Source organism: Ischnura elegans, chromosome 1 (genome assembly GCF_921293095.1).
Source record: "Ischnura elegans chromosome 1, ioIscEleg1.1, whole genome shotgun sequence".
Taxonomy (NCBI): Eukaryota; Metazoa; Arthropoda; class Insecta; order Odonata; family Coenagrionidae; genus Ischnura; species Ischnura elegans.
This window is the reverse complement of record NC_060246.1, coordinates 33,045,269-33,057,634: the sequence shown is the minus strand read 5'-3', so window position 1 is coordinate 33,057,634 and position 12,366 is coordinate 33,045,269.

Here is a 12,366-nt window from a genome sequence, read left to right as displayed (position 1 = left end):
TAGAAATTGTAACTGAAATACCAATACGTGGTGCATTCGTGCGGAATGAGCAGACCTTAAAAAGGAAATTTTATTTTTATTTTTTGGCGACAGATACTGAAACCACTAGTTTCTTCCTAGATAAATTATTCTCCTTGAGGAATGCATATTTTCAAGAGTGTGTCAGACAGATCTTTTATAGTATGTTAGGATTGTGCTGCTAAATTAACTGTTATATTTTTTCTATTCTTAAAAAAGGTGATCTCTTGTAATATCAATTTCGTATTTGCTTTTTTCATCAATTATTTCGAAAGAACGTGTAATTAAATTTTTGTAGCACCATTGGAAGATGACATTTTTGGTAAATACACTCGCATCTGCTCAATCTCATGCATCTCATATTTTCAGAAGCGACAAGAGTTATGTGACTTTATGTAAATGCTTATGGATTCAATTTCCTTGGAATTGAAAAAGAACGTTTTTAGCACATCATAGATCTTATCGCACGCACTAGTATCGTGAGACAAAAGAATCTATTGGAAGATTTAACTTATGCTTTCGTTGAAAGTCAGAAATTCCGAAAGTCCGAAAGGCGAACATTTCACAGAATCCTGTGACTTTGGTGATAGCAAGAAGCTAAAATAACCACATTCGTATGGAGCAATATATTTATAATAAAATCTACACTCCAAGGTTTTCAGCCGTGCTATTGCAACCCCACCGTTATCGCATGGAATGATTTCATTAAACTTTCCAATGTGCAAAATCGGAGGATAAGTATAAGCATTATTTGATCATAATTATTGCTTATTTACTCTTAAAGTTTATCTGAGGCAGTACCTAATAGCTTCACCACGATACTAAGTTTTTCAAAAAGGATATTTTTATTTCATTAAGTATTCTTTTCCTTCTAAATTACATTCAATTCATTTTTTGCTTAATAGGGTGGTTTCCTATTATTTTTTTATTGCTTTAATCGAAAGATTATTACTCCTGGAGTACGTGTTTCACGCTTTTAGATTTTTAAATGACAACATCTATTTTTCGCGATTAAATGAAAAGTGAAAATTTTCAAGCACGCGAAAACGCGACGCTTGAGTATGAATGCCGGGAAATATCTCCGAACGTCGTATTTCTGGTTCCCCCTCCCGCCCGGTGAGGTGACCTTGAGGCGAGGCTTAGCGGTGATACGTCGCAGGATGCTAGCGGATAGCTGAGTACCTTGCTGAATGGTAGCGCTTGGCTTAAAAAAGGTTTATTAATACCTTATCAAACGAAGAAAACTTTCCGAACTTAGCCAGTTTTAATAGGTGATTATTAAGACATGTTTCCCTGAGCTCTGTGCCTCATGCATGCATTGGTAACCTCAGACGATGTATAACTCCTATCCTCTCGTGTAGAAACTAGGTCCCTGTGACGTCATGCGGAGTGGAATCGCATGGGCGCCAATCTGGCCTTTTTCAAATGAGGATAAAATTTGACCCTTGCCATTCGTCTAAACCGGTATTTCAAAAACCAAATAATTTGTGTATTATGAATACACTAATGGTGGGTAACGAATCGCAATCAATGCCTTTCGTTTTCTTTGATGAAGGAAACTACCCTATTACTTGACCAATAGTATAATAAAATGAGTTTCAAGTCATGAAGTATGGGTCAATGACTACGACCTAATTAATAATGAGTGACGTAATCAAATTTTAGTGTGTGTATCTACTCATTGTATTCTCTTTAGTGGATAATTTCCATTATCATGTCAATATTTTAACAACAGATGAACTATAATATACGTACCAGTAGATCAGTTGTTATCAGTAACTGTAAAAATCTCCGTTAGGGGTTTTCCTTGGTTTCTCGGGAATCGGAAAATACGAATAATTTGAACTCGAAAATTTTAAAGAATGGTCGTTTTTTTAAATTATTAAAGCAAATTAAACATTTTTTTCAAAAACGAAATTTGAACTACTCTTATGTGTAACACTTACCATTCCTGATTACTAAATTTAGATTGCCCGACTTAAAAAATGTTTTGGAAGTAGTGTGTGTACCATTTAAATTTTAAGCCCAATTTTTGTGTGGCAGATCACTTCCGCATGGGAAGAAATTTGATGAGAGAAGGTCATGGGCCATCTCAGATCGTTTAAAGGTCGTTTATCTTTGATTGTGGCCCAAATCTGTTTGCCAGATTAAACCGCTTCTGGGCAGTAATCAACATGTTTTGCAAACCAAAGAGTTGAGAGAGAAGAGGGTGAATGGCTCTCATCCAGAATCATCAGGAGGAGGGCCATAAGTTTTATTTCAAAATTGAGTGGATGGTACAGATGTATATCGTTAAAAATATTTTAAAAATTTTAGAAATTTATTTCAATTTTGGCTATAAAACCATTTGATGTGGAGAATATGGAAGGTCTATAACATCGCGTGATACCCGCTTTATTCATCTTATAGATAATCATTTAGTTTAGAATGTGATGTGAAAGGGATGTGTGGTGGCCTATGTTCCGTGTAGCTTTAAATATGTTATGCATAAGGAAAAGGAAAAATTCGGAAAAGTAACTTGAAATTTGAAAAAAACTAAATAACCTAATGGAAGCTCATATTTTCAGTAGGGATAAGATTTGCGTGGCGGTCTTGAAATGCCAATGGATTGGATTTTCTTGGAATTGGAAAATAATAATTCTCCGCGCTCTCAGCCTTTTTACGTAAATACGAAAAATTTTCAGAATACAATCGTGTATGGGTCAATCCATTTCAAATCACCCAGGCAATGTTGCTCAACATTTTTAATTTTCTTGATTTTTTAATCATGAGTTCCCTATGGGTAGACAGTCACAAAACACTATTTGAAAAAAATTTAGAAGCTATATTTTTTTTTTGGCAGCCATTTTTAAAAGGGCGGCTGGGCAAATTTTGATGAAAAACGTGGTTTGCATAAAGTTAAATTACGAAGCTATTTTAAAAGATATCAGAATAATTCAAAAACCAGTGAGTTTAGCATGAAATGAGCTATCGGAATTCATTGTTTTAATTTTTCTATCATGAAAGAGAGTCAGTCAAACTCTTTCTGCAAAAACTCGGGAAAAATTTGTCAATATTAACTTTTTAAGACCTAAAATTTTTATGAAGGAAATGAGACTCACTAATCAAATTTTATTTCTGTGTTAAATACTTAAATAACTATTTGCAGCATAAGTTTTAGTTCTGAGAATGCACTCCTTTTTTTAATACGGGTTATCAAAAATGGCTGAAAACCTTTTAACGTCAATTTTCGCAGGTCAATATCTAAAAAGGGACTGAGTGAAAACAAGCAAAAATTTTACATAATGTTATTTAGACACATAAAAACATCTCCAAATAATATTATGACTGAGACTCTACTACATTTAGAGTAGTGGAGCAGTGAATTTCAGAAAAAAACACTACCGTTTCATGCGCTCGTGCAGTGCAAGTGAGCAAACAAGGGCTTGATTAAATAATTAAATTAGCAATAATTTTTATCTACAACAATTACTTTACACATAAAATTTTATTTATTTATGTAGGTCTGCCTTACATTAATAATAAAAATTGATTTATAACTAGAAATATTTTGTATCAGCAAAAAAATACTGAATTATAACATAGCAAGAAGTTAATGCACTTATGTTTACAAAAAGTATTTATTTCATCTATTGAACTAAAAAACCATGCATATCAATATGTGTAGAATATAAAAATATGCAAGAATGCATTTGCAAGTGAATAACCTTTCTCAATTGACATATCAAGTATCATGTGTCATTAAGTCAGAGAGAGTTTTGCAACTGTAGTCTTAAATTCTCCCATCTACAACACTTTGTACAGCCTACAACTACATAATCAGTTATTTATAAATTGATCTCAACCCTGGTAGTGAATAGTAAACTGATTATATACTTATATGTATCATTTGAAGAAAAAGCAAACATTTTATGGTATAGTACACCTTGTGTACAGATTTATAAATTGTATATAATTTATGTAAAATGTATCCAATATTAACGATTAGTCAATCAGCATCCAGGTCAGGCACAAGGCATACGATAAAATAAAGACTCAAACCACGGAATTTAAATTTTTGGTGGCACTACCACCTTCAGCTTTGGGAACAAAAGTATGAATATGCTGGATGGGGACCAGGGAGAGTTGAGGGAGGGGGGATAGTAAGGGGTAACAGGGTAGGGGAAGAATTGAATGGGTAAAAGCAATTAAAGTAATTACCTGCTGATCCAGGAGGATGAAAAGCTTTAAAAGTCAAATGTAAGTTAATTTCAGTGAACTAAGTCTACTGAGTAGGTGGTATGTTGTGGGAAGGGAGGCCAAAATAGTTACATTGTAGCAATCATTAAGTGACAGTGGCTGAATATTTTGCAACACTGAAGGAGACAGAGTGAGGAGATGCCCATGATGCCCTGTGGTTGTTGATGCGTAGTTTGCATGCCTTTGATGATTTTCCTTTATAGGAGGGACAATGCTTACATTTTATATGACAAATTAAGTTTCTGGATTTGCAGGATATAAACATTTTATTTCAAAATTTTCACTGGGGTTGGAGATAGGTGATGCTCAGTTGATTACAGATCTTTGACTTAAGAATGTGTCCTGTCCAGGTAGTTTAAAAATGGATTTTCATTGTTCTGTGGTGAAGGATTCAGTATGAGTTGTTTTGTGGGTGAACTATTAAGTGAACAGTGCCATAAACAACACTACAAGAAAGAAGTGCCTGCAGAATTAATAAGAGTGAGTGACATGCCACCTGATGAACAATTGTTGCTTAAATTAAGAGTTTCGAAGGAAATTACAAACATTTGCCATTACCACAGGGATAAATATTTAGACAAATACTATCACATTTCTGGAAACAAAAGTTGTGACCCCTTCGGTACTCACAAAAAAACAGATAAAAATGGTTTGCGTAAAATTCTATTTGAACATCTTTCAAAGAAAGAAAATGTTGATATTGACCTAATTCCTGGACAAGCTTTACGTCCAACTTAAGACGATAAAATAAAGATAATTAGCCTCTTGCACACGTTCATGGTCAAAGAAAAGAATAATAGAGGAATTTGGTGCATCTGAATACATGGTGAAATTAACTAGGCAGCTAGTAAAGGATCAAGGTATCTTCCCACATCTTTCAAAAAGACAAGGCAACAAAATAAGTGAAGTTGTTATTAACAGTGTAAAAGAATTTTATGAGGATAATGAAAATAGTTGCTTATGTCCGGGTAAAAAGGAATGTGTTTCAACTGTGATTAAAAATGTTAAGGTGCAGAAGCAGAAAAGGTTGATTTTTCTCTCACTGAATGAGCTCTACAGCCTCTATAAACAGAAATACCCAGAACACAAAATAAACATAAGTGCATTAACTTCTTGCTATGTTATAATTCAGTATTTTTTTGCTGATACAAAATATTTCTAGTTATAAATCAATTTTTATTATTAATGTAAGGCAGACCTACATAAATAAATAAAATTTTATGTGTAAAGTAATTGTTGTAGATAAAAATTATTGCTAATTTAATTATTTAATCAAGCCCTTGTTTGCTCACTTGCACTGCACGAGCGCATGAAACGGTAGCGTTTTTTTCTGAAATTCACTGCTCCACTACTCTAAATGTAGTAGAGTCTCAGTCATAATATTATTTGGAGATGTTTTTATGTGTCTAAATAACATTATGTAAAATTTTTGCTTGTTTTCACTCAGTCCCTTTTTAGATATTGACCTGCGAAAATTGACGTTAAAAGGTTTTCAGCCATTTTTGATAACCCGTATTAAAAAAAGGAGTGCATTCTCAGAACTAAAACTTATGCTGCAAATAGTTATTTAAGTATTTAACACAGAAATAAAATTTGATTAGTGAGTCTCATTTCCTTCATAAAAATTTTAGGTCTTAAAAAGTTAATATTGACAAATTTTTCCCGAGTTTTTGCAGAAAGAGTTTGACTGACTCTCTTTCATGATAGAAAAATTAAAACAATGAATTCCGATAGCTCATTTCATGCTAAACTCACTGGTTTTTGAATTATTCTGATATCTTTTAAAATAGCTTCGTAATTTAACTTTATGCAAACCACGTTTTTCATCAAAATTTGCCCAGCCGCCCTTTTAAAAATGGCTGCCAAAAAAAAAATATAGCTTCTAAATTTTTTTCAAATAGTGTTTTGTGACTGTCTACCCATAGGGAACTCATGATTAAAAAATCAAGAAAATTAAAAATGTTGAGCAACAAATTTTATTTATATTGGGTGATTTGAAATGGATTGACCCGTATATATAACCTAATAAAAGCTCTTATTGTCTGCAGCGATGAGATTTATGTGATGATCTTTGAACGCTATTGGATTCGAATTGAAAAGTGCATGTTTGAATCTCTCATTGTCAGTGTACATCCTGTTTGAAGTCCATGTACGAAGAGACTCCTCAATTTTATTGATTTCTACCTATTCATTTTTGAAGTGCTACATCCGGAGGACTATTCGAAGTTGTGGAGAAATTAGTGCATGCATAGACGCACATACGCCATTAATACCAATCTACACTATCTTTATCAAGTGGGCGAGTCGATGTGCCACGCAGAAGAAAGTAATAAACGTTTTTATACTGCTTTTTACTCATGAATGGTTATTATTTTAATTTCGTCAATCATTATTTACATTAAATTTATCTCATCTAATCGTAAGAAGTAGGTTATTTGAGTAGAATGTGAAATAAGATTTTCGGCCGTGAATAAGATAGGGTATTTCAGCAAAGATTATCAATAATTTTGTAAAAATTAATACTCAATAATAAGAAAAAATAGGGTAATAACAATATAAATTATATAAAAAATCATAAGTAAATATTTAGCTTTATAACGAGCGAAAATCGTGGGTTTACGGCTACTGGGAGTAAAGGTAGTAAGAATAATGCGATCAAGATATTGAGGTTTATGCTTATTTAAATTTTTTCCTAATAAAAGGGGATTTAGTCATGTATTTTGTATGAATAGCATTTGTTTTCGAAAATTCTAAAAATTCGGCCTATATTCCTGTATTATATTTTCATTTCATCGGGAAGCTAAAATAAATTTGATCAACGCCAATAATTAAAACTAAACGCTAACTGTATATTTTGAGCGTAAAAGTAAAACTTATCGTTTATGTAATTTTTTCCAAATTCTTTGCGTGAAATAAAGGTCTACCTTGGGACATTTTTCATTATTTTTCACTTGAAAAGCACCGAGATAAGGTGTTTTTTCAGCAATATTAGAATTTAAAAATCGAAATAACAGTTTTTTCGACCCTCTCTAACGTACATGAACCTCGTTATTACGCCCAAGTAAATATGTTATTCAATCGATAGCGGTTCATTAAGAACATTTTCAAAGCAAGAGCAATCTCTATGCAGATGCGTGCGCGCTAACTTGATCATATTTCTATGTTGCTAATGACCACGTTCATTCGAGTGATATACATGAAAATATGGCTAGTTATTCAATGCGGTTTCTAAATGTCATGGAAAGAAAATCATGATTTTAAGGTGTATTGGGGATATATAGATATTGATCAGGCATGAACTGCACGTCATAGTGTTTGTTTGTGATTATTTATATTTCTACTTATGATACACTCAGGGGCGGCCTGGCCAGCCCGGTTGGTCGGCGATAGCCTCGGGTCGCGAGTGTAGAGGGCACCCTTAACGCTCGCGTCTATGGTGAGGCGTATATTAAAGGCGGAATTAAAAATGACTCAGATTAGTTGAACCAAAGTTTTTTTGCTATAATCGAATTCTTAGTTTTCCTTATTTGATATACTTACGACATAATCGTGTAGAAAGATCATATGAAGGAATAATAAAATAAAGGTGTCGAAGGTAAAAGAGCTTCATAAATGCTTTATTGAAAGAGTCATTTGAATCTTATTTTAGTGTTTTTTTTTAGATTTCTATGCAGTTCAAGGAAAAATTGCACTAAGTAAAAAACCATAATACATTAATAAATTACATAAGCTGTGAAATTCTCACTTATCATTGTATTTTTTCATACGAAATTACTATTTTTCTTTAAATTTTATATAGGTTTTAACGGCCAGAATAGCGTCAAAATCCACTTTCAGGGAACCAATTTCCAAAGTTTTTCCGAGGTGGGACCCCTGATTCCCCCCCAGAAAAGAGAGCCCAATCATGAACCCCAGCCGGGGGAACCCTAATTACTCCAGACCGCCCCTGCATACACTACATTCAACGGTTGGAATTTACGGCAGCCGATGCTGTTGTTTTCATCACCCTCCCTATAGCTTTACATCGCCAATCAACGGGAAAAAGACCGTTGTTTATGTATTACTATCTTTTCTCTCCTCAAAACATAAACTCTGCCACCAAATAAATTTCTAGTTTCTGCTTTCGCCTACACAGCTATTTCGTGGTGAGTAATTATCATGGGTTTTCAAATTGTTCGCATTTATCAATTCATTTTTTTTTGCGAAGTTAGTCTTATTGTCAACATCAACGCGTTGTGTTTACTTATTTATTTTGATAGCAGCATATTCTAAATTCGAAAGGTGGACAATCTCTATTGAGCTTAAAGCATTTGAAACATTCCATACACGCTTTTGATGAACAAATCCGAATATTTTCAAAATTATTTATCTTTCATGATTCGTGAATAATATTTTCTTGGTCTTGTAAATTTGAACCATTTGAGTTCCTCACGGTGTTCTTTCGTGAACGTGTTGGTGCAACCTTTAATTTTTGATTGATGTGCGTTAAATGAGTTACTTCTTGTCTTTGGAACATAAAATTATTCATTTGTGATTTTTCATTTCAATTTACGTTGACACCGAGACTAAAATCTGAAGACCTTATGGAATCGCACACCTAACGAACTGGGCCTGTTTCTGTGCTGTTGTGTGAACCACAACTATAGAAAAATCGCATGTGTCCGTGAATATTAGTGGAATGAAGATATTTCATTTAATATTAATATCTTTGAAATCAATCCTTTTGAATGGTATGCCTAATTTTGTTTTCCACTGTACAATGATAACTGGCGTCTTGACTCAATCAAGATTTTCCTTAACCTTGAAACTGCATGTTGAAATATCGATTGCCCTTGAGAAGCGTAGAAAAGGCTATGATTATGGTTGAAAATTACTCTGTCGTAAAATGGGCGGAGCTGCTCTTTAGGCGTAGGTGATACACGGCTGTCTGCTGCCCTCTCATTATGTTCAAAGTAATTTCGTATTTTTGAAGTCAGTAATTCAAGGTGCCTTCAATCATTGGACTCGCTTGACGCGTTTATTCAACTCCATAAAAGGATTCATCGAGGAACTGCGTTCAACTTGGGAGGAAAATCGAAGTTATGGTGGCCGAAAGCCGCCGTTTCAGATTTTTAAAACCCGGTTTTGATATCCGTTCTTTTTGTGTCTGTAACGTCTGCCCTAAACTGTAGACATGCCACTTGGGTGTGGAGCCGGATAGGAGTTCCCATGGTGACCATGGACAGTAGGGTCTATAAGGGGTCAAAACCCGAGAAACTTTCCTAATTGTAACACTAGGGAACAATTTTTAACACATTTTCCGTTGACTTCAATTTTTGAGTTTTTTTTTTTTTGTAAGATAGGCATGGTGATTTCAACACTAGTTGGTTTTCTTCAACCCCGTCAAGATTTTTCACTACACCTTGTGTGATTGTTACCACACTCTGATATATTGAGCAACGATCAAAAGGCGATCATCGCTATCCAATAGGCTTCACTTACTCGGCCTTGTAAATTGAGCCAAATGTCTTATGAGAATGTTGGATACCAAAAAAAGAATGAGTTAAGGCTGATAGAACCATCGGAAATGACATTTTTAAGATCAGTGAAAGGCTGCATAAGATTGGATAAATTATGAAACACTCAAATAAGAGATGAACCGGGTGTCCAGGCAGTCATTGATGAATTACAAGACTACGAACACAGATGGAAGGAACATATACTTAGAATTCCAAATGAAAGAATTCCAAAACAAGCAATGGAATATCAACCGTTTGGCCAGAGAAGTATAGGAAGACCAAGAAAAAGGTGGTAATTTGGAGCCGGAACAGACTTAGTAGCCTAATCCTGGAAGGAAGAAGAAGCCTTATGAGAATATTTCTGAGTGACTGACGGCGTAGGAGGCCGGCGAAAGGTAAATAGTTGTCTAGTTATGCAGGAGATACTATAGTTAGACGCAGGCACACTGTCCAAAATGACGTACAATTTGCTTCGTGGGGAGCTTCAGTGATGTGGTTGCATGTACTGATAATTTGTTTTCAATTCACACGCACCGGTAAACCATTCATTCATCGGTAATCATTCATTATGGACACGAAATAAGGCCATATTTCCCTTTAAATCCTATATGCATGACATATGATGTAAAAAGAGGGTATCCTGTAGCTTAAAAATTTGACGTGATAGATAAAACTGAGGTTATTTTCTTATCCAGAGGCCATAAGGTAGTCAAAAACACGTCACAGATCTGAGACAACAAATTTGTCGCACAGGTTGGTCCCCAGTGTAATTAGCCACGAATGCACTCGGTCTTACTTTCCCTGAAGTTTTTCGCGATGATTTTCTTAGTGTTTTTCTGGAAAGATTTTTATCACTGCCGCTCGACCCGTCTGACTTTAACCTTTTCTGACTAATTACTCTAATAAAATGTACTTATTACTCTAATAAAATGTACTATATTGTTTAAATTTTCCATTGAGCCGGGGGTAAATTCTTTTTCCACCTAAGCCGCAGCCAGAGCATATTTTCGGAGAAGGGCGAGGGGCATGGTGAGGGAAATACATTTCGGGGGGGGGGGTCTAATCTGGAGGAATTGCTTCTAAGGGTCTATCTTTCAAACTTTTTGGGGTGGTTGGAATGCCTTGAATCGACTTGTTTTCAACGTTTGCCTGTATCTCAAATACAATAGTTGTACATGTGAGAAAATAGTTAGGTATTTTTTCAAATTTTCGATACAGATTAATGTTCAGTACGGCCTAATCTACACCTGCTGAAAATGTCAAGGTGATAGCGTTTAAGCTAGTACCTACAACATCACTAAATAGGTCACCGGTCGAGAAGGAGTGAAGCACCCCCAATGTATTTTTTCGAACGTTCCCGAACTGATTAGGTAGTGTTCATGACTCATTTCTAAAATGAAAGACATATGCCAAAACCTGAGAAAAAACACCCCGCTTTGCTGTTGTTTCGTACCCTTTTTAAAAATTAAGAATTCTCTTACGTACGCGTAATCATGCGTGGTTTTTTGAGACCCGAGAGCGCTGCTACCGTAACCGAGATAGAATTCAGCAGGACCTGCGCCAGGAAGGGCTTCCGGCCATAATGTGTCGCCATTCATTCATTAGCTAATGAGTCCAACGGAATGTGGTGGTGATGGAAGAGCATAGGAGGCTATGGTAGCAGGGAATCCCTTCGACCGCGGTGAGGAGTTACTGCGTCGGGAGCGGAAGCGGTTTTTGGGAAGATCTCGAACGATAGAGACTAATGGGAGCAGCGAACGTGGGAATCACGGTTGTTAAGAGCGATGGAAGTGGTTGAGATGGGCGAGAGAGGGGCATGATGCGCACGAGGCGAGAAGGGAAGGAGATAAGACCGAGGGGAGCGGGAGAGGAATGCAAAATATTGATGCTCGTGCCAAGCTGACATCGGGGAAGAAATGATAAGCCGACTCTAAAGGCCTGGATAAACGATACATCAACTCGTCGAGTTTATGCATGAACGCGGGAATGAACACGGGAATTACCGTGTAGCCAACCAAATAGTGCGAATGCAATGGTAAAGGAAATATAACCTGTTTCGAATTGGTTCATATGTATTCGTGTATGTACCGTTGAAACCGTTACCACTCGATGCATCGTGTTACCAAGCCTTTAAGGGAGCTCACTCTCTTCAAAGCTGGATGAGTGATACTTAAAAGCAGTCGTTTGTTTATTTATTTATGAAAGCAAAATGCATTACTCTACTTTTTAATGTAGCGCAGTGTGGAATATACATGCGAATAATTTGAGTTTTATCCACTAAGGTCTTGGACTTATTATTTTTATAAACTCGAAACATGCGTTCATGTATTCGTTCATGCGTAGTGTAGCGTAACATTCATGTAGGCAGTATTGCGTATTGAATTCCTTCGTAGGTCAAGGTATTTAATCTTTGCTATTATTGTGTGATAATTAGCTTTTTGAGGTGAAAACTGGATAAAACCATGATAAATGAAAAAGTTGGTTATGAGACTAATTTTTCTAAATTATAAATAGCTACAAGTGCCCCTCAACCTATATTTCGTTCATGAAAAGGTATCAGAGGTTTACGTGGAGGCATTGAGACCCCATAACTTCGCTCTCAGTGACTTTA